At 43.6% G+C, this 22,363-nt stretch overlaps 1 protein-coding gene across 1 annotated transcript in view; it reads left to right on the top strand.

Annotated features, from left to right (window-relative positions):
• The window catches only part of SPTLC3 (serine palmitoyltransferase long chain base subunit 3), a 110,793-nt gene that overhangs the window by 14,078 nt on the left and 74,352 nt on the right, over positions 1 to 22,363 (top strand). The gene's annotated exons all lie outside the window — the stretch shown is intronic.

The raw sequence follows: 22,363 nt of genomic DNA, 5'->3' as shown, positions 1-22,363 counted from the left end.
TTAACTGTCTTTAGTCAAACCAGAATTTTGTTGTGATCAATAAATACAAGTGGTAAGTGGTAGGGATGATTTCACAAGTGATCTGTCAGCTGTATTTTGAGGGAGGATATTGTTGACGTATCTAACCAGTGGATCACTGATGGAATTATAAGCTCCAGAGACATGCCTACCAGTTACTGATACAGCTTGGATGCTTAGATTCTCAACTTATTTATTACCTTGAATTTTGAGAAATGTAATCATGCCACTAAAGTCAGTAAGCACGGGTGGAGGGATAGCAGAACCTAGTTGCTAGGTTCCAAAAATATAGTTGCATGGACATATCTAGCATTACTATTGATCTCAAACATGGTTCCTAATTAATTATGTGTTTCAAGTTATGTTAAAAGTTCGTTTGGCTGGAATATTTTGAAGGCCTGGAGTAGATGGGCAGCCCAGTCCTATCCTGTGCTGAAACAGGCAGGCCGGCTGGAGCCTGGGTAAGAGGTGACTGTCACAAAATTCAGAGTAAGGGGATTTATTTCCCCTTACTCTGTGTAGCACGGCAGCCACCTCAGTTGAGCTACTCGGATATGTGCCAGCAAAATTGCTGGCCCAAATTCAAATAGCTCAGTATAATGCTGGGCTGCTCAGGAGGGGGGTTAGGATATGGCCTAGGTCGCCCAGGCCAGTCCTGCCGCCCTCCTGGTCTTGGTCCACCCACTGGCCTACCTTCTCCCAACTTCACCCTGCCCATAAATGCCCCTATTCTGCCCTCCCTCCACCCTTCGCAACCCCTGTGCCAGTCTCCCTAAGCCAGTGTGCATCCTCACAACAGCCTACCCGACTCTCAAGTCCTCGCAGACGTGCCTTAGGTCATGTTTGTGATGCTCCTGGGCCAGAGTAAGAGACCTACATTGGCCCATAAAGCGCTTTGGATTGCGTTCCAAGACTAACGGCAATCATGAATGCTTGATTTACATGGACACAGTAGATAGCCATGTTAATTATGTATTTAGGTGTGCAGGAATGTTCAAAAGGCTTATGTGCGTTAATCTTGATATTATTACAAAATGGATTACAAATGGATTACAACATATGAGCTCTGCTACTTCGTTCTCAAATAGCCTCTTCTCAGCTTCACCAGATGCGCCAGCAGCTATGATGTGTAACCACAAGTTGGGACTACTGTAATATACTGTGTGGAACTGCCTTTTGAAAAGTATTTGGAAATGCTTGATGCAGTGGCAAGGCTTTGCCCAGGAATGAAGCCAAAATGCCATATAACACAGATAGGACCAACAACTGTGATAATACTTGGTTGGCTACCAAGTATTTTCTAGTAGCCATTTGGAAAATATAGTCCCACAACAGTACTATATGGGACTGATTAAGAGCACATACTAGTTCCAACGTTGTGCTTACTAAAACAAAAAAGTACAGCCAACTTTACTCTTGTCTTGCAAATCATCTGCTTCTGTGAAACATGCCTACTCGTGGAATGCATCAGCAGCAGTTCAGTGCACACTTGTGTAAAAGTCCCACTTCTGTGTAAAACTGTATAGATAGAATATTGTTAGGGAAGAGGAGGAAGGGACCCAAGTATGTGAAAATGTACCCAGTGTACTCCCAGATTCAGTAATTACCAAATTCATATACAAGACTCAGAAACACAGCCACTGGGAGATGCTGCAAATACCCTAAACACTGTATTCTCCTTTGTCCCCTTTCTTCCACAACATACCTCTGAGGTTTTCCAGGCCCTCCTAATGCCTTTTAAAGGCATAAAAACATCACTGCCTGTTTTCAGCCGAAAACTGGGAGCAGCATTTTTTTTACCTCTAGCAGACATTCTGAGCCCAGTAGAGGCTGCAGGTGGACACGCACAGCCTCTGCCAGGCTCAGAAGACCCTCTGGAAAAGGGCTCTGGAGGGAGCTCTGCTTACCTCGCCTCTGGAGGGGGGTGCACACGGGGGAGGCCACAGACCCAGTCCGCAGATACAGGATCCATGGATGCAGGGGCCCCCTGTACTTTTCTAAAACCGATGGCTATGGTTTCTGGTAGCAATGATTTCAGGTGGCAAAACTATTCTGATGTCCAGATTCCTGCGTTGTGATGTAGCACAAGTTGAAGGAAGGTAAATATTAATAGGAACCTCTGATTCGTATAGCTATATAATTTCACAGAACAACAGTTCTCTTTCTCTGTTTGAACATAGATAAGGTTGCCCACTGGCTTCATCATTTATGCATACTGAACAAATGAAGCAGCTGGAGAAATGTGTTCAGTTGCAAATATCCTCAATAATTTGCTGCTACCCAGCATTACTGCTCAAAAACCTATGGTTGTACAAACAGAAGGTATTTCCATCAGCACGTGAGTAGGGGTGTTGGCTAATCTCTTCCTCTCTTGGCAGACCCCAGTCCCACATCTCCTATTGCTCCAGAGCAGTGATTTTAAACCTTTTTCTTCTCCTGGCACACTGATAAGGTGCTAAAATTGTCAAGGCACTCGGCTTTTATTTTTATTTTTATTTTTTTTACAATTGACAAGAAACTCACACTGCCAGCCTGACACACACACACACACACACACACACACACACACACACACACACGCACACCGTGGCCTTACTAATATACGACCTTCCCCCAAACTCCTGCAGCACACCTGCAGACACCACTATGCCACAGTACAGTGGTTGAAAATCTTTGCTTCAGAGGATTTCCCAGTCCTTAGGAATAGATGTTTGTAGACTTTGAGAAACTGCTGTTGGTGAAAGGGATTGAGCAGTTTCTGTGTGGAAGCAACTGTCATGTTGTGTATGTGTATTTGTAATTAAGTTTTATTGAACTTTGGTGGGACTTTGTTCCAAGTAACCATACATATGGTCATGCAGTTAGGTATGCTTCCTTTTTCTTAAGTGACTAAAACCTCTCCATAATACACACCTGGATTTAATCGTTACAACTCATATTTTCAGCTCATTTTTTTTTTCCATGCAAGAACACTTATAAAAGATCTAACAAAAAACACCAAATGATGTAGCTGAGATTTTCACAGCTTTCTGGATACTCTGCTCCAGCTACACATCATGCCAATATTCATCTCTGTGTGGTGGAGTGTGTTTGTGAAAGGAATGACACAAGCAAATACAGTATGCTGCAAAAAGCTCCACTTCCAAGGTCTTGTTCTTACCTGCCATTCCTCCTACTTCGGGCATGGGCTGAGGTGCATACCTCCCTCCCTCAATATCCAATTGCATCTGCTTGATGCAAAATACTTGAGGTCTCCCCTTCTGCCTCCAATTTCAAATTTTCTCTGCTGTTAACACACACATTCAGAAGGCACATGCATTGCACCATTTATATGTGCCTCCAAATGTGCATATCAAGAGATCTTGTGGTCTTTGGTCATGATGAACACTCCCACAAAGTGTCCCCATAAGAACAGAAGGGGAATAGGAAGTGACTCAAGTTCACTCAGTTATATACAGTGAATATATTTGGCAATTTTAATTGGGGAAAAAATGAATGACTTAAACAATATGTAGAAATAAATGAAATGTCATACGGTTATAAATGAGAGAAGCAGAAAGAATATTATTAATTATACCAGTGACACTTCTCTAGGGCTCCTGGCAGAGGCAACACTTAACAGCATGGGGTGTCACCTATTCTTGAAGCTAAAGATTTATCTCCAAATGAGAGAGAGAGAGAGAGAGAGAGAGAGAGATGTTGGTAGAAGTGATCCCCTAGCACACATAACACTCCTGCTTATGTCTATACTCACATTATCTCAATCTTGGGGAAGGGGTGTTCTCTTTTGTAGAGGGGGAAGAATCTAAGTCTATAGTAAGACCAAAATGAGAACCTTAAATTAAACTTTCATTAATTGGAAAGAAAGCAACTCTTGCTTAGCCTACTCCTTTTTCTAATCCACAAGAGCATCAGAACTGTAATTCCCTTCTCCAAGCAAGGTTTATGGTACCATTTATTTGAGACCCTCCCCCAATTATTTCTATCTCTTATTGAACACTGTGAAGTTTACTCTGACTTGTGGTAACACTCAGAAACACTCCAGCTGCCCAATTTTGAGGTGATATACCGTGTTTCCCCGATAATAAGACACTGTCTTATTATTTTTTTTGGACAGAAAAACACCAGAAGGCTTATTTTCAGGGGAGGGCTTATTTTAATGAACATTGACAGCAATTTTAATAAACAGGTAAATGTGAACAAATCATGCCCCCTGAGTGCTTATTTTATCCTCCATCATGCCCCCTGAGTTCTTCTTTTATCCTCCATCATGCCCCCTGAGTTCTTCTTTTATCCTCCATCATGCCCCCTGAGTTCTTCTTTTATCCTCCATCATGCCCCCTGAGTGCTTCTTTTATCCTCCATCATGCCCCCTGAGTGCTTCTTTTATCCTCCATCATGCCCCCTGAGTGCTTCTTTTATCCTCCATCATGCCCCTTTTATCCTCCATCATGCCTCCTGAGTTCTTCTTTTATCCTCCATCATGCCCCCTCACTCCCGCTTACATACCGGGTTTTTATGTTGTCCTGCCTCAGCTCTCCTCCGCGGCACTGCTCTCAATGGCGCCAGCAAGCAAATCACTGGGGAAGAACAGGATGACGCGCTCACTGCTGCAGCTCTGATTGGATGCAGCTCGGAGCGCGGCGTGCGTTTCACCCGGGGGGGGGACGGTGCATACAGAGGGTACCGTAATGTAGCGTGTAGCGCAGGGGATCACCTTCACTACAGTAGCAATCTCAATAGGGCTTATTTTCGGGGGAGGGCTTATTTTAGAGGAATCTTACACAGTAAGGGGAGGGCTTATTTTCGGGATAGGTCTTATTATCGGGGAAACACGGTAGCACTCATTGTAATGGCACTTGGCTGTCTTTAATATAAGGACTTATAACGTCAAAGGATTGTGAGTGTACCGGGTCTCAGAATGATTAGGGCCTGCTTTCATAAGGACACCCAGTCCCTTTTCTTTTGCAGTACAGAGGCTTCCTATAAGACAGTGCAAGAAACCTGAGTTTGGTTCAGGGAGCCCTTTCTGAGGGTTACACTTCACTTATTCCTGCTGCTGTGCTAATAACCCAATTCCATGCAGAATTACACATGTCTAAGCCAACTGAAGTGTGTGTTTCTCTGGAAATGTTTGAAATTGAACACATCATGTACCTAATGATACTGGTCATAATGGTGCACACCCCTCTGAGACCTGAAGGGTATATTTTATGTTTTGCACAGTACAAGAAAGTTCGTAAGAGTACCTCTAAGTAAATTGGGAAACACTTGGCTGAGTTGAAAGCTCCTGCATTGTTGATTCACTGTGAATTTTTTTTTATAACTTGCATAGAAGTGTCTAATGCTTGTGAAAACTACTTTAAAAGAGAATGTGTTGGTGTGGAGCATAATGCATTTAACTTGCATCAAAAACTAGTTGTAGTTTAGGAACACACATGTGTAACCTAAGCAACCATATTGGATATCTGTTAATTTCCCAAGTATTGTGAGCCAACTCTTGATGGATTTGCACTCTGCACATCCAAAAAACATGTGAAATCAATAAATGTCCATGCACTCATTTTATGGGTATGTCCCTTGTGTCCCAAGTGCTATCCCTGTATTTCTCTATAGAACTGTGACTGCTGTGGTCAGGGTAGCTGAACAATAAACTAAGGCAGAACTGGAATGGCAAGAATTCTTTAAGGAAACTGCAAGTCTGTATGCCATCTGAAGCAAGTGTATAAAATGTGTGCCTTACTGATGAGCTAATGATCCACTTTCTGCTACTAGACGTGTTGCTCTGAAAATGCATTGCTCCCTCCCCCAGCTTACCCTGGCGCTTCCCTTGCTTATTTGCCTCACTGATTAGTTCAGTCTTTTGTAAACTTCCCACCAAAAAGGGTACTATGAAACCTCTCTCTTCTGCCTATACAGACACTCTTCAGTGTCGGTTTCTTGTTGTGTACATCTTGAGCAAAAAGGATGGGAAGGCCTTAAGAGTCCCCCCCCCCTTTCTTTGAGAGAGAACCTTTTGGATTGAGGATCATATAGTCATGAAGAATCTTAGTTGTAGAAGAGATGGGAGGGAAAGCTTAAGATTCCTTGAAGAATGAATATGTATCAGTAAAAACCTGGAAAAGTTAAGAGTAATCAGGCACCAAATTGTCCTCCTTGAAGCATTATTAATGGGGGTGACATGGCTGGAGAAATGGGGACCCCAAAATCTAGAAGGAGACACCAGAACTGTGGAGAGAGGATTTGTGTGTATGAGGAAGGATTGCACACCTTCACAACTTGGAAGTAAATGTTGCACTGGCAATTCTTGTCAAGGTAGGGCCAGTGATTGATGCCCTGATCCAATTGGGGTTGTTGAGGCGATAAAATAGGAACAAATACCAAGAGGGATCCCTGAATGGCAGGAATACGACAGTTTTGTCCCCAGAAGAAGTAGCAAAACATGGCAACAACTAAGCTGAAAGTATAGGAGACATTTTAATGACTACTCACAAATGCAGGATCACATGTGTTAGTCAGATTGCAATCTTATGCACACTTTTCTAGGAGTAAGCCTAACTGAACAGTGGGACTTACTTCCAAGTAGACATGCATAAGGTTGCAGTGTTAATCTTCTCTCTCTCTCTCTTTCCCTCTTAGAAACAGTTTGTGGTCCCCATGTAATTCATAAGAAATTGTCCTCAGGTCTTTAGACCCTCCTTAATTCCAAAGAGCAACCACAAAACCTTAACTAACTCATAAAACCAGAAGTGGCCATGGACTTGCGTATCTGCAGGGGAGGGGATCTTGAAATGGATCCCCTGTGGATAATAAGGATGGACTGTATTGCTTGAACAAATTTAAATGTTGTTATAGTGAAATTGTAAACATCTTTATGCTGATGACCACAGCACAATGGTTGTTGCAGTCTTGAATAGGTAAGTAGCACATGTTCTTTTGCTTATGTGACATGCTTCAAATCTGAACATTGATGGCTGTAACACTGGAAGGCTTAAAAATGCTGTTTCTCTTTGCTGTTTCTGGTTTATGTGTGCAGTTTTAGAGTAGCGTAATCATTGGTATGTTTCCTGCTTCACATCCCTGTTAGTTCTTGTTGTTTTCTCAGCAAGCTTCCTGACCTGAACCAGCAAGAATAAACTTCATATAGAGTTGTTGGACATTGTCCCGTCTAAAATTTTCACAGCCCAATCCTGAGCTACCAGCAGCGCCCAGGCTCAGCAGCTCCTTGGAGGGCTCCCACTGGATCCTGTGCCTCCCGCGCGACTGCGGGAGGCACCTCGGGAGAAGGGGACTTTCATCCCTTTCCCCCGAGTAAGGGAAGCAGCCCCGCAATGGGGCTACTGTCTTTAGCACCAACCAAAAGGTTGGCGCTAAAGTAAAGGCACTTGTGTGGGGCACGCTGCCCTCCACGAGCGCCCTGGATCCTGCGGAGCACAGCTCCACGTATTCGCCTCTCTCCCTCCCCCTGAAGCAGCTTCAAAGCACAGTCCCAACAATCTTCCCAGTCCAATCCAGCAGTGTCTTCTTCTGTTCTCTTCCTCCATGTTCCTTTCCAGCAGAGTCCCAGGGTACTCCTCTCTGTGTCCCTCCAGTAGTCCTGGCAGTCCCCTTCTCTGTCCTATGTTCCTTCTGGGACTGCTTTTTATTCTTGTAGGTCACTTCTTAAATCCAAATTAGGCTTAGGGGTGAGCCATCTTCAGTTCATGCAGAGTCCCATCATCCCAAATGAAGCTTAGGTGTCTCCATTGGCCTTAGTTGATTACTACTGTGGAGCTAGCCCTGCCCTTCCCAGAGCTGTCAACCAGCTGACAAAACATGGGAATCGCTGTCAACACCACATCATCAATCCGATGATCTCCTGATCTTCCATTACAAACATTCTTAAATATAAGCTTAATTGGGATGGCTCAGTGATGGTAAAATTTCAGTGAAAATGATGCTTCATTTCTGAAGCAGAGTTACATGATATCTTTACAGAGAGAGTGTTAAATAAGAATATGTTATATTAAATTGTCCATGTGTTTCTCTTCTACCCAGCTCTGACATATAAGTCTTCACCATTGTACTCATATCCTCTCATGGCCTTGGAAATGTCTTGTATCTTTAAAAAGGTGTTTTAAGCTCCATTTGCACCCTTGCAGGTTGCAGTAGTGCCTGACAAAACTTTTCAATGCAATGCTGAAAATAGTCAAGAGACGTGGTTTTTAAGGTGTAGTGGTACCTGCATATATTGTGGGTATGGTTGTGTCTGTCTATAGTGGCAGATATGTTATAATGTCCCTGTCATCTGGCTAGGGATTGCACAGGAGGAGACATAGTATTCCGTCCTGTATGTAACAGTATAATGCAACTTCCTGAGGCAGCAATATTGTCTGGTGGTTCTGTTATCCAGTTGCAACACTTCAGAGCATTGTACAGGCATGTGCCACTTCACAACTGTTTGCTTAATGGTGGTTCACGTATATGATGGTGGTCAAAGCACAGTAAAGATGCTCTTACTGAGGGAATCAAATCTCCCATAGCCTACAGAGTGTCTGTTTACACAACAGAGAGGCTTTTAATGCAAAGAAGATGCAATCTTTCTCCACTAGCCTGTGCAGCCAGCTAGTGTCTGGCAGGGTGTGTCTGTTTACACAACAAAGGCAATAGATTGGATTGAATGTTCAACTAATGACCCTAATCACATAACAGGGATCGGGGAACATACCCATCGTTAAGTGGCGCGCACCTGTAAAGTAAGGACTTGCCAGTCTTGGTCACCAGTGGTACACTGTACAATTCATTTATATATGGTGGGCCCTTGTTATCCATGAGTTTAGCAGCACAGATTTGACTCGGTGCAGGTGCCATCCTTGCGCTGGAGGTCAGCCCTCACCTGACCTCCCAGACGCAGCCAGAACCTATGTACAGCCTCCTTGCATATTGGTAGGCCTCCTAGAGAAAAATTTACAATTGCCTCCAAGAGACCTTCTGAGCAGATCCTGCACAATCTCCCCGTGCCTTAGAACACCTCTGGACGCAACCAGAAGGGTTTCTGGTCACAGCTGGAGGTCCTTTGATCCCCTACCCACAGATTTTAGTATCTGCATGGGGTCTGGGAACATATCCCCTGCAGAAAGCAATTTACATACAGTTGAAAACAACAAAATAGTTTTCTTTCCATCTGGATTGTATCTGTAAGAGTGGACCATGGTTGTTGCTGCCTCTTTCTTTCACAGCAGAAGAGAGGAAGAAATGGCAGAAAGGGCTGGGGGCCAAGGGCTGGGGGCCAAGGTTTCAACCTCACTGAAACCAAGGTGTTCTAGTGGCTACTGGCTTTTGAAGCAGGCCTGATGTAAACTTATTTATTTACAGTATTTTTATCCTGCCCTCCTTCCTGAGGGGACCCATTAACTTGCATACCCAGTTGCTTTATGGTTACTTGGGAGAACATTTGTACAGGTCAGCTTGTTTCAAAATTTAAAGTCTCCTTTTATGGAAGAGAAGCAAAAGGGAAAAAAACTCGCTTCTTTAACCCTCCCCACCCCAGCAAGATGGTTGCTGTTATCAAAACCTTCAGCTATGATACTTTCATCCTGTGCTGGAAAAATATTTTCAAATACCTGGTTCATTTTTTGGAGTAGCAGTAAGAGTCACTTCCATCAAAAAGTCACATTAAAGATGAATGTCAAACAGATTTATGAAATATTGCTGTATTGAGGCCAAACTATGTCCTGCTCCACTGAGAAAGAAGTTGTAGATATCTAAGAGCCCAGTCCTATCCAGCTTTCCAGCACTGGTGCAGCTGCAATGCAACCCCAAGATAAGGGAACAAATGTTTCCATACCTTGAGGAGGCCTCTGTGACTGCTTCCCCACCATAGGATGCAGCACATACACACCCCATTGGCATGGCTGCATTGGCATTGGAAAATTGGATAGGATTGGGCCCTAAGAAAGGAATTCCTAGATATCAGGTATTTGACTAAAGACGACTTCTCTTAAAGAACTAGCTATTCAATTGGCCAGCCAAAGGATTTGTGACCAGAGAAGCTAAATAGAAATCCCTTGTGCTTTTTGGCAAAATCAATCCCCATGTCTGCTTTCAGTAGCCTTGAGTGCCTAAAAAATTAAATTTTTTGATAAACATAAAAATTATGTTTTATGAGACACAGCTTGCAACAATATAAAGCAACCATAAAACTATATTGAAATGAATTTTAAAACTGGGAATCTGCTTTCCTATTGGTTATGATTACCTCTGATTCCTGTTGATTACCTCTGTGTCACCTGAATTATGCTCCAGTTATTTGCCTGCATTCAGTCCTTCACAATGGCCAAGTACCACTTCAGGATTTCCATAGCCTTTCTAGCTTCAGATGGGAGAGGGATAGAGCTGGGTGTCAACATCATATTGCTGGCATCACACTCCAAACCTCTGAACAATCTCTCCAACATTAAGTGGCATGGAGAAAAAGTTGATACCATGAAAGTCCCCATAGGTGAACAGCAGTACCTCGTTTCTATCTTCTGGAACTTACCAAACAGGTAGGAAAGGAACCACCATGGAATGGTACTCCTCATTTCAGTCAAGTGGTCCAGAAGCTCAGCATTGTTGATGATATTAGAGGCTATTGAGGGGTCCAGCAGAACCAACATGGACATGCTTGCCTTGTCCAGCTCACTGCATAGGTAGTCACACAGTGGCACAGCTGTGCCAGTGCTGGAAAGTTGGTTAGGATCATGGCCTAAAACAACCTTGCTGTCGCTGAGCCTGCATGAGAGTGCAATGCAGTTGTCCTGATGATGGGACATCTGCAAGTTGGATGTCTTTGTTTTGGAGACACAGAAGTGGTAGGTAAAGGAAAGCCTATGCAGTCATAGAACTGTACAGGGCCTCCTACATTATCCACAGGAGTTCCTTTCCAGGAAACCCATGGATAATGAAACCTGTGCATTTCAGAGGCCCTGTAATCCTCTGGAGGCGAGGGGAGCTGTGCTCCCCTCGCCTCCAGAGGGTATTCTGAAGGCTGGCCCTCCAAAGGCCTTTTAAGGCTTAAAATGTTACTTCTGGTTTTTGCCTTACCTCTGCCTTACAAGGCATTCCCAGGGTTGGGGAGGCCACACACACAGCTTCCCTTGCCTCTGGAGGGTCTGTGTGGGTCCAACCTGCAGGTTTGAGGTCCCACAGATAATGAAATCCACGGGTCCTGAATCAACACATACACTGTACTCATGTTCCTTTCTGATTAATGCAAATGTAGACTGTGACTTAATGGAATGCAAGTTGTAAAATGCAGCCACTACAAATACTGTCCCCCCCCCCCATCTAAGCTGCTCCAAGGCCTATTTTGTACATTACACAATGAAAAAGCAGGGTTACCACACAGTGTACATTAACTAGGGAGTGAATTATTTCAGTGGTTCTCAAACTTTTTAGGATAGAAATCCACCTAAAAAAAGTTTCACTTTACCAATCGCTCGAGCCTCTGTCTATATGGTGATTGAGCAGCCATGCTTCCCTCCAGTAGCAGGTTGTTTAGGCTATGTGAATCATGGGTTAATCTACACTGTCAGTTTTTGTGAACCACCAAAAATTGAATTGTGACCTACTGGTGGGCCATGCACCCCCGGTTTGAGAATCACTTATTTTATAGATAATTTGTTTATGGAAAGATTTCTGTGCTGTTTTTCATTCACTATAGAAACATGTTTACAATTTTGTTTATGCTGCATAAGTAAATGTTTCAGATTAAGTACAGATCTCTAGAAAATAATTTACTAATGGTAAATAATTTGTACTCCCTGTAATGGTGATAATAGCCTCCAAGAACCTCGCTCTTCCAAGGCATTAAAGACACCTCCACTGCCCAAGTGGGCAGGTTGCCAGTGCACCCATCTAGATGCCTTAAACAGCCAGGATGGCAAGAGTCAGAGGGGTGTGCAGTTGACTTCAAACTTCCAAGCCCCAATACACTCTGAGACCCTGCCATCCCCCACTTACAGCCCAGCATCCTCAATTACAGGATCTCTTCTCCACATGAAGTGTTTGTCACTTCAGACAAGGGATGGGATTTTAGAGCACATCAGGGAAGGGGCTTGCTGTCGCTTTCATGGAGACCGCAGTTGACACACTTCTTAGTAGGGATTTGGCAAAGCAAAACAATTCAGAACTTGTTTCCTAATATGGGAAACTCAGTGGCACATGCAGCATGGTAGCACCACACACTTCTGTTGTAATACTTCAAGTATTTCTTTGATAAGCCTCTAGGACAGTTGTTCTGCTATGCATACATTACAATGTATGGCCTAATAAGCAGCAGCATTTAACATGTAATGATTAAACAAGTGATCTGTTGGAAGAAAAATGAAGGAAGTTAATGGCAGTGTTCTGTGGCAGAAAATCCACTGAGGAGCTTGCCATGGTGAGGGAAAAGATAAAAGGTGCAGTTTCTCAGAACACAGAATCAGATTTTGGGCAGGGGCATCTCTGGAGGCAGCGGTTCCCAGGGCAGTGACATGATTTCCCAGTTCTTCCAGAGAAGGTGGTTGTGGCAACTTTGCAATGTGGCTTCCACCCTCATTCTTCTCCTTTGGAGGCTCTTGTTGAACCTCCAGAGCAAGGGGCAGCAGACAGAGCACCAAGCTACCGGAACCTGAGGAGATGGCAGCAACCTCTACAAATGTGACCACTGCTGGTGCTGCTGCTGCTCCACCCACTGCCAGCATCTTGGTTGACCCTTGAATGGCATCCCCTTCTGGCCTAGTACCCAAGGCAAACCTTTTCCTGTTTGCTACGCTGCTGATTTAAGTTGCTCCGTTTGCTACAGTAGCCATAATCTAAAAAGTTGCTGCAATACCCAAATTCAAATACAACCCAAAAGCGAACCACTGAAATTAAAGAATCCTTGTGACACTGATTGGCATCTGCTTATGTTCCTATGCAAAAGGACAATTCCAGCCTTTCTTGTGACCCTTGCTATACTACCTCAAGCTGGGTCAACAGGTAATACATATATGAGGTCTTGAGTCAGCATTTGGGTTTGTTTGGTGGTTGCCTGTAAACATTTTCAGCTGTTTAAAGTTGTAGTGAACTATTTGCAAGCAGTTGAGCTTGAAGTCTCTCTGGCTTATTTAATGCCCTAATCATGTTGAATTTCTGATCATGAAAGAAAAGGTTTAAAAATGGTTTAAAAATAAATAAGTAAATAAATAAAAGATTATCAAGTTGTGAGTTCCTGCACCTTTTTTATTTTTTATTTTTTTTTTACAAAAAAAGCACTGGGTAGGAGGAATATCAATAGTGGTTGTTTCTCCCTGCCTCTCATTTTATCTACAGTTGCTAATATACTTTCTGTGTCTGAACAGCAAACTTTTGTGATAAAGTGTAACTGAGCAGATCCTCTCTATTTTGCTAGATGTATTGCTCTCCAATTACATTCTTAGTATAAAGCTAAACTTTAAACTAATTTGTACCCTGCTCTTTAGCCAAGAAGCTCCCAGGCAGACTTATAATCAATCAACATTTTACAATAGGAAAGAGGAATAGTATATCTCATTGGGTCCTACTTCTCACAGGGCAGTTAGTGGTTTTATGGCTGCTAAGTAAGGGACTTGAAAGGTCATACATACATAGGTGATTTTTTTAAAAAACTTTTTCTTGCATATACTGGGGGCCCCCTTATCTGCAGATCCCATATCCGTTATCTGTGGATCAGATCTGCACCCCCACGTGTTCCCCCTCTCGAGGGGAGTCTGAGCACAGCAGAGGCTGAGGATGTCCACCCCGGCCTTCCAGGCTCAGACTGAGCTGTACAACTCAAATAATGCAACTTCCAGTTTCTCTGTGAAACTGGAGGTTACCTTATTTGAGCTATACAGCTCAGCCTGAGCCCGGCAGAGGCCAGGGGTGGATATCCTTGGTCTCTGCTAAGGTTAGACTCCCCTCCGGAGGCGAAGGGAGCAGACCTCACCTTGCCTCTAGGAGGGGGCAGCCCCTGGACCACGGGGACGGGCATTCACCTGTACACAATCCACAATTTCAGGTATCCACAGGGGGTTCCAGAACGGAACCCTTGTAGATAAGAGAGCATGTCTATACATGCTTTAGCATCATGCTGAAGTGTAAATAATTTGTTTCTCAGCCTAGGTGATGTTAAACTACCTTTTTGGTTTCACTACATTGATACTGCTTGGCAGGTTGGAAAGTAGGAAAAAAAGCATCTGCTTTGGTGCTTTGGGATTTAGCAGCTTGAAGCTCCATCTCTTAATGCTGAGCGTACATATATTTGTATTAAACTGAAGGCACTTACTCGAGCATACTTTTGAAAATGTAAGCATTACAATTTGCTGCTACTAAACAATACACTGTAAACGGCTGTGTGCGCGTTGCTGCTACTAAACAATACATTGTAAACGGCTTTGTGCCCGTTGGGCAAAAAGGCGGGGTACAAATTAATAAAATAATAATAAAAAATAATAATAATAAACATACAGTTTTTAGACTTGTTACAAAAATATTTTACCTATTTCAGTAATTTCCCAATATTTAGTGGGTTTTTTTAACAGTGCCACAGAGGTGGGTTTTCTGTGCCCTTTCTGCGGGGTGCTCTTTGGGAGGGGAGAGAATGATTGGGGAATGGATTGTGTTTGAAATGGGGAGATTCTTCCTGTATTATTAACAGTATTTATATACCACTTTTCAAAGGAAAGTTCACAAAGCAGTTTACAGAGAAAATCAAACACTTAGTGGCCCCCTGTCCAAGAAGGGCTCACAATCTAAAAAGATTCAAAAGAACACCAGCAGACAGCCAGGAGAAAAGACAATGCTGGAGTGAGGAGGGCCAGTTACTCTCCCCCTGCTAAATTAAAGAAAGCACCAACTTAAAAAGCACCTCTTACCTAGTTAGCAGGGGTAAGGGGCACTTATGTTGAATCTGTATATTTGAAGTGATAATGGTTTTCCTGTAAGGACCAATAGCATGTGGATATGAATCACTTTGAAATGTCTGAAATTATTTGCAGAACCATACCATGTGAGAATATGTGATGTGGGAGAATGAAACTGTCCCAAGAAAAGGCCATGAGAGAATTACAGGTGGGAACAGCTAGAGAGTTAGTCATGCCATCCATCACGTGGTCAGTTATCTGATGGAGTACTGAGCTTCAGGGGTAGAAACCAGGTTCTGGAATTAAGAGATAGTCAACACCTGTGGAAGAGACTGACAGGGTAATAGTTTGGTTAGCCAAATTTCTCAAGGCCTCTTTAGTCACTGTTCCTGAACTCAGCCCTACCAGTGAAGGCCACCTTTTGAACTACCATCGATAATAGAAAGACGCAGACACCAGGGTGAAGTTGAACAAGAACAAAGATTTTTATTAAGAAAGAGATAAGTAAAACTTTGTTATATAGAACAAAGATCCCCAGAACATATATGTAGCTATTCCCCTTCCTAAACCCTCTGCTGGGCAGGTTATTGTAAGGGAAGGGCACACATAGTTTCCCCTTTGGCTGGTAGTCTGCTGCTGGAATGCTGGATCTCTGGGCAGAACAGTCTCTGGATCACATTTGGGTCTTGGCTGGAGTTCAGGAGGATCATCAAGACAGGTAAGGTGTCTCCCTGCGAGCCCTTCTCCTGGAGACCCTTTGCCAACCTCCTTCCTTGACCACAGAGAACTGTGTACACCAAGCTGCAGTTTGCTCTCCTTTTTATATGGAACCTTCCAGCTGTGCAGCCAATCAGAACCCTCCCCTGCCCACTTATTTGCATAACCATCACCAACTGTCAACTGGGAGGGGCAGAGGAGGAGAGTTTAATTCTATATAGACCAATTACCCTCCCCCCCTACATAGGTTTTTAAAAGATACACTTTTTATTTTTATAATATTGTAATCCTTTTCTTGTAATTATTTTCTTTAACTATTTTTCTTACAACGTGATTCAGCAGGATTTGTGAAATCTTTTTTTAATTATAATTTTATTTTAAAATACCAAAAATTAACAAATACAAACTCAAAAAATTAGAAATAAAAAAAAGATATTGAAAATTGTGTGGCAAATGTGGAGTTCTGAATTTGAGGAATCTGGTTGGCCTGAACCAATGTAGGATTTGGGGATAAAATTAAACAGGGTGAGCCCAGAAAAGGCTGTTTTTTGACCCCAGAGCCAATGGAGGCACTGCCTAATTGACCAGCAATCCAGGACTAGGATCCCAGAATGTAGTTCTTTCGTTTTTGTTGTTTTCCTGCTGTCTTTAAATGTATGCTTATTCTGACTTGCTCATTTTTATACCGCTATCCTATTCTAGCCCCAGATTTATCAAGGGGTAGAATGAGGAACCCTCACTACTAACTGATTTAAACTAATAAAACTCTTTCTATGTCATAACTAGAGGTGTTTGAATCTGGTGGTGTTTTCTCACAAATTTCGGTAAATAAAAAAAATGGAAAAGCGCAAAAAGCAGTATTCTTTTCTCTCTTCACGGGTTGTTGACCCCCATATTATAAAAACAAGTTCCCATTGAAATAACCTAGCGGTGTCCTCTGGTGTTAAGTGATCTCGGGTGAGATTGACAAAGTCATGTGGCAGTTGATAAACCACATTTTGCATATTTCAAATCCTCTAGGACAGTAATTTTCAAACTTTTTTGTTTTGCAACACACTGGCAACATACTAAAATTGTCAAGGCACCCCATCGGGTTTTTTTTACAATTGACAAGGCACACCATGCTTTTGGTGGGGGGCTCACATCCTCCAGTGGCACTACTAATAAATGAGCCTCCCTAAATTCCCACAGCACACCTGAAGACTATTCGCAGCACACCAGTGTGCTACGGCACAGTGATTGAAAATGGCTGCTCTAGGCTGCTGTTAAGCCATCCTTTCTTTGGTCTTCCCTTTGATCTTTTTCCAGTACTTTTGGCATTATATGCTGGCTTGACTAGAGAAGAGTTGTTCATGCACAATATATGACCAAACTGTCACAACCTAGATTTTATGTACTGAAGGCAGTTTCTTCTCCGTTTGAATCCATACATCTATATTTCTCCTTGTGACCACAATCTAATGTTCATTAATTTACATTGACAGCAGGTGACAAAACTACTTTCTTTTGATCATGTTTCTTTAGAGCAGGGTTGTCCAAACATTTTGGGAGGAGGGCCATATCATCTGTCTGACACTGTGTCGGGGACTGGGGGAAAAATGAATTAATTTACATTTAAAATTTGAATAAATTTACATAAATGAATTTTTTAGAGATTGAACTTATTTGAATGAAGGTCTTGCAGTAGCTCAAGGCCTATAAAAGGCCTTGCACAAAGCAAGGCCAACCTTGCCTTCCTTGCCACTGCTGCATCACAGAGGTGAACAGCAAGTAGTGGAGGGAGCCCTCGTCCCACAGCTCAGGCGAGAGGTCAAACAGTCATCTTCATGCTGAGAGCAGTTGTGTCAGGCCAGCGTGGGCTCCAGCAAGTCTCCGGAGGGCCAGAGGCTCATTGGAGACTGAGAGCTCTCCAAGGGCTGGATTGGGAGCCCCCGAGGGCTGCAAGTGGCCCCCAGGCTGGGGTTTGGGCACCCCTGCTTTAAAGTACAGATCTCACAGCCATATAGAGTCAGGATAATTGTGGTTTTAAAAACTTTAATTTTCGTTCTTCTTAAAAGGTGCCTGTTCTCCACACTGGTTTTGGTAAATTTGCATATGTAACTTGTTGGTAGGCCAGTTCTTCTCATCTTTTCCAAGCTGCACGAGATATTGAATGTTACCGTACTTCCTAAGTAGAAACATTATCTACTTCTGCAAAAAGTTCTGTAAAGTGGTGGTGTGTGTTTTTATTCTAAGTTATCATTTTTATAATTACAATGTTCAGCATATACATGCACTAGGAATGTGATATAGGTGATTTAGAGCCCAATCCTGGGCTCGGCGCGCCAGCTCACCACTGGTGCACACTGTCGCAAAAGTGCCATAAGGCACATTTGCGGGCCCTACCGCTGGGCAAATGCTGGTGGTAGCCCAGCGCTGACTGGTGCCAGGCAGGCACCTGACCTCCATCACTCTGCAGTTGTGTGGACCACCAAGCAGCAGAGAAGTAAACAGTGGTGGTGGTGGGGAGGCAAGCAGGGAGGAGGCATGCCCGGGAGGCGGGGAGAGAGGGGGGAGGGGCAGGGAGTTAGGAAGGTGTGGAGTGATGCTGCACCGGATCCAAAGCCTCCATGTCAGACTCACTGCCCAACACAGAGGCTTTTGATTCACCACCAACCATTTTGTTGGTGGTGAATCAAGTAGCCCCATTGCAGGGCTACTCTCTTTACCCAGGGGAAGGGGACAAAAGTCCCCTTCTCCCAAGGAGCTGTTGGTAGCTGCCCAAAGCACGCAGGATGCGGCAGCAGCCATTTTCAGTGCCACCACAGCCCCGCACCCCAGGCAGCTCAGGATTGGGCTGCCTGTGAAAGCAGGTGCAGTTCATATGCATTCCAGAGCTCCTGTTAGGATTTCAAATGTAGAAAATCTGGAAAAGTATTGAGATTCTCTAAAGTAGGGCTCTCCAGACCCCGATCCATGGACTGAAGCCGGCGGCTGATCTGATCCCTCCCCTGCGTGAGTGGAGCTTATCGTTCTACAGGGCAGCCTCCATTTTGCTTCGCCAATTTCCTCAAACTACTGTAAGCCCCTAGAGAGAGTTTGATTGATTGCCTGCCTGCTGCCACTCTTCTGAATAACAATCGTAAGCAAGGCTGAGTAAACGAAAGTTTTTCCTTTAATTTAAAGGGCCCATCTCATTGTGTTGAGATAAAACCACAGGTGAAATATCTTTGGATAATTAGGTTATACCTATACAAAGGAATTTTTTAAAAAAAAATATATATACAGACTACAATTGGTGTACTTCAACATAACCAGAAGGCAAACAACCAAGATTCCAAAACAGAACAGGAAAATTTATCGGGCTCCAAAATGTCATCAAGGAAGGGGTCATACAGACCTTGAGGAAGGGAGTTGCAGAAACTGAGTGCTACAAAAGAGAAGGCCTTGTTCCACATACCCATTAACTGTACTTGGCAATCTGAAGTGGAGAAGCACCTTCTTTGAAGATCTGAGCAGTTGGGCCAAAGGCAGTCCTTTAAATACTCTAGAACTTGATCCATTTAAAGCACTCTCATTCCTGCATTCTGTACTTGCTGAAGTATAAGCATGTTTCAAGGGCAGCCCCACTTGCTTTGCTGTAATCCAGTTTGTGGTAATCAAATTTGATGTGATAGCATGTACAGCTCTGTGACCAGAGGTGGGTACAGTTTGCAGATTAGCCTAAACTGAGCAAAAGCAGTGTAGTCACAGCTGCTATGCATATATTTCAAGAGCAGAAACATTGCATAAAGGAAGTGCTACCCCATTCAAAAGACATATGGCTGGTTGGTGAGGTGTTGGGTTCTGTGGCCCAATATGGCAAGTGTGATGATTGCATGTCCCCAGGATCCCACTGTGTGACACTTAATGCCTCAAGGGCTGAAGTGTCCAGGCTCTGGAAATGATATCATCAAGCAGGAAAATTTTTAACACCCCTGATACAACAAAATCAAATCAGTTAAGTAAATTAAAACTTTACACTAAATATTAAATAAATTTTTAAACATAAATAAGAATCCTTCTAACCCTCCCAAGGCGATGTGTTTAAAAAAAACACAAAAAAGTTCCCTCAAAATCCCAAAGGCTACAAGCCTATCCACACTTACCTGGGCATAAACCCCGTGTTATTGTTAAAAGCTTATGCATAACCTGTTAAAAGTACAGATCTGTAACGTTTTCCCAAAAGCATTCACATAGCATCCAGTCTAATATTCTAAAAATGAAATACACGTTGAAATGAATGGGAACCCTCCTGAAACTTGCTCGCAACCCACCTAATGGGTCCAACCCACAGTTTGAGAAACACTTCCTTAAATAATTTGGAAAGTCTGGCATGTAACTACTTAATGTAGTCAATCCTGGGCATGTTTGTTCATAAGCAAGTTCCACCAACAAGAAGCTGACGGAACATACCAAGATCCAGGTCTACAGAGCTTGGCATCACCTGGCAGGACAAAGTTCCAAACAACACAGTCCTGGAACATGCTGGAATCCCTACCATGTATGCACTGCTGAAACAGAGACGCCTGCGTTGGCTCGGTCATGTCGTGAGAATGGATTCATCCCAAAGCATCTCCTCTATGGAGAACTCGTGCAAGGAAAGCGCCCTACAGGTAGACCACAGCTGCGATACAAGGACATCTGCAAGAGGGATCTGAAGGCCTTAGGAGTGGACCTCAACAAGTGGGAAACCCTGGCCTCTGAGCGGCCCGCTTGGAGGCAGGCTGTGCAGCATGGCCTTTCCCAGTTTGAAGAGACACTTGGCCAACAGTCTGAGGCAAAGAGGCAAAGAAGGAAGGCCCATAGCCAGGGAGACAGACCAGGGACAGACTGCACTTGCTCCCGGTGTGGAAGGAATAGTCACTCCCGAATCGGCCTTTTCAGCCACACTAGACGCTGTTCCAGAACCACCATTCAGAGCGCGATACCATAGTCTTTCAAGACTGAAGGTTGCCCACAGGATTCCCAAAGAAGTATAACCAGGATTTCAAACTTGTCTGAAATCTGTTCAGATAAAGACAAATTACGGTAGTTCTTCTTCCTGCTGAGTCAGAAAATCTGAATGTATTTGTATTCTAGCGCTTACTAATACAAATGGTTTCCCTGCTCCATATATATGAGTTCTACCTCGTTCTCTTGCAATAAAAGGAGACAGGTTGAAATTGGTGTATTGTGCCCAGCAATTCAGGTATGGCTGCACCTTTTGCCATTTGGGTTGTGTATCGAGAAGTGTTTTAAGGCCCAAATCCTAACCAACTTTCCAGCACTGGCATAGCTGTGCCAATGGAACGTGTGCTGCATCCTGCAGTTGGGGGGCACTCATGGAGGCCTCCTCAAGGTAAGGAGGAGAATAAACATTCCCTTGCCATGGAGCTGCATTGCCCTTATGCTAGAAAGTGGGTTAGGATTGCGCCCTAAGTGATGTGTTTTGGTTTTTAATCACAGAGGTTCAACCGACTATAATGAGAAGTGCAACTTGATATATAAGGAAAGCCCTGCTGAAGCAAATCAAGGGTTCATCTAGTCCAGCATCCTGTATCTCACTGTGACCCACCATCTGCCTCTGGGATACTTCTCTCCTACCACTGCACTTCTACAGCTGGTATTCAGAGGCATATTGCTGCTGAACCTGTATGTAGCAAATAGTCATCTTGACTAGTAGCCATTGATAGTCCTGTCCTCTATGAATTTGTCCAATACCCTTTTGAAACTAGAGGACCTCTATTGAAACTGGAGGACATCACCATATCTGTGATGGCTCTGCCACCAAGACCAAGGGGCTTCCTAACGTACCAGGTGGTATTGCAAACCGGAAGTAGATTGTGATTGGATCAAGGAGCCTTTCTGAGCAGTGGGGAGGTCCGCAGAGGGGCTGTGAGCCCCCCCATGCCCTCCGGATGGCCAACACTATTCCCCGGTATGTTAAGAAACTCCAGTTTGGGAACCAATGTGTAAAGAAGTACTTCCCCTTGTCCATCCTAAAACTTTCTCAAATCATTCATGGGATTATCCCTGGTTTTAATATAGTATGAGAGGGAGAAGAACCTGTTACCACATTGTGAATAATTTGATATCTCTGTCATATCCCACCCTTTGCCCTTTTTCATGATAAAAAGCCCCAAATGTTGTGGCCTTTCTTTGTAGCGGAGATGCTCCAGCCCTCTCTTCCTTTTGGTTGCTCTCTTTGGCATTTTTTGAGCTCTAAAATATCCCTCTCAAGGTGTGGGAACCAGAACTATACACCATATGCCAAATGCAGCTGCACCGTTAGGCTAATTTAGGTCTGTTATAACGTTAGCAGGCTTTCTCAATTTCTTTTGTAGTTATTTGTATGGAATAAGATGTATGGAATTTGCAGCTGCTACACAGTAGGTTGATGTTGTCATTGAGCTATCCAGCACAACCCCAAGATCTCTGTCCTGGTTCATCACTGATAGGTCAGGCCTCATCAGTCTATGTCAGGGGTGTCAGACATAAGGCCCGGGGGCCGGATGCAGCCTGCGGAAGTTTTTTATCCGGCCCTCAGGCTCTCGGCTGCTGAGCCATGCTGAGGTGTTACTGCTGAAAGGGCAGCCAACTTGAAAATTGAGCTCTCCCATATCTTGAATATGATCAAGATATGTATATTTTCTCTTCTATCATTTGCAGCTAATGAGTTCCCAAGTGAGGAAAAAGTGCTTATTTTTGGTCATGAACTGTTTAATGATATCACTTCCTGCCTAATGACATCACTTTCGGCC

This window comes from Tiliqua scincoides, chromosome 1, assembly GCF_035046505.1.
Source record: "Tiliqua scincoides isolate rTilSci1 chromosome 1, rTilSci1.hap2, whole genome shotgun sequence".
NCBI lineage: Eukaryota > Metazoa > Chordata > Lepidosauria > Squamata > Scincidae > Tiliqua > Tiliqua scincoides.
The sequence above is the reverse complement of the archived record's forward strand: the minus strand, read 5'-3'. Positions and strand labels throughout refer to the sequence as shown.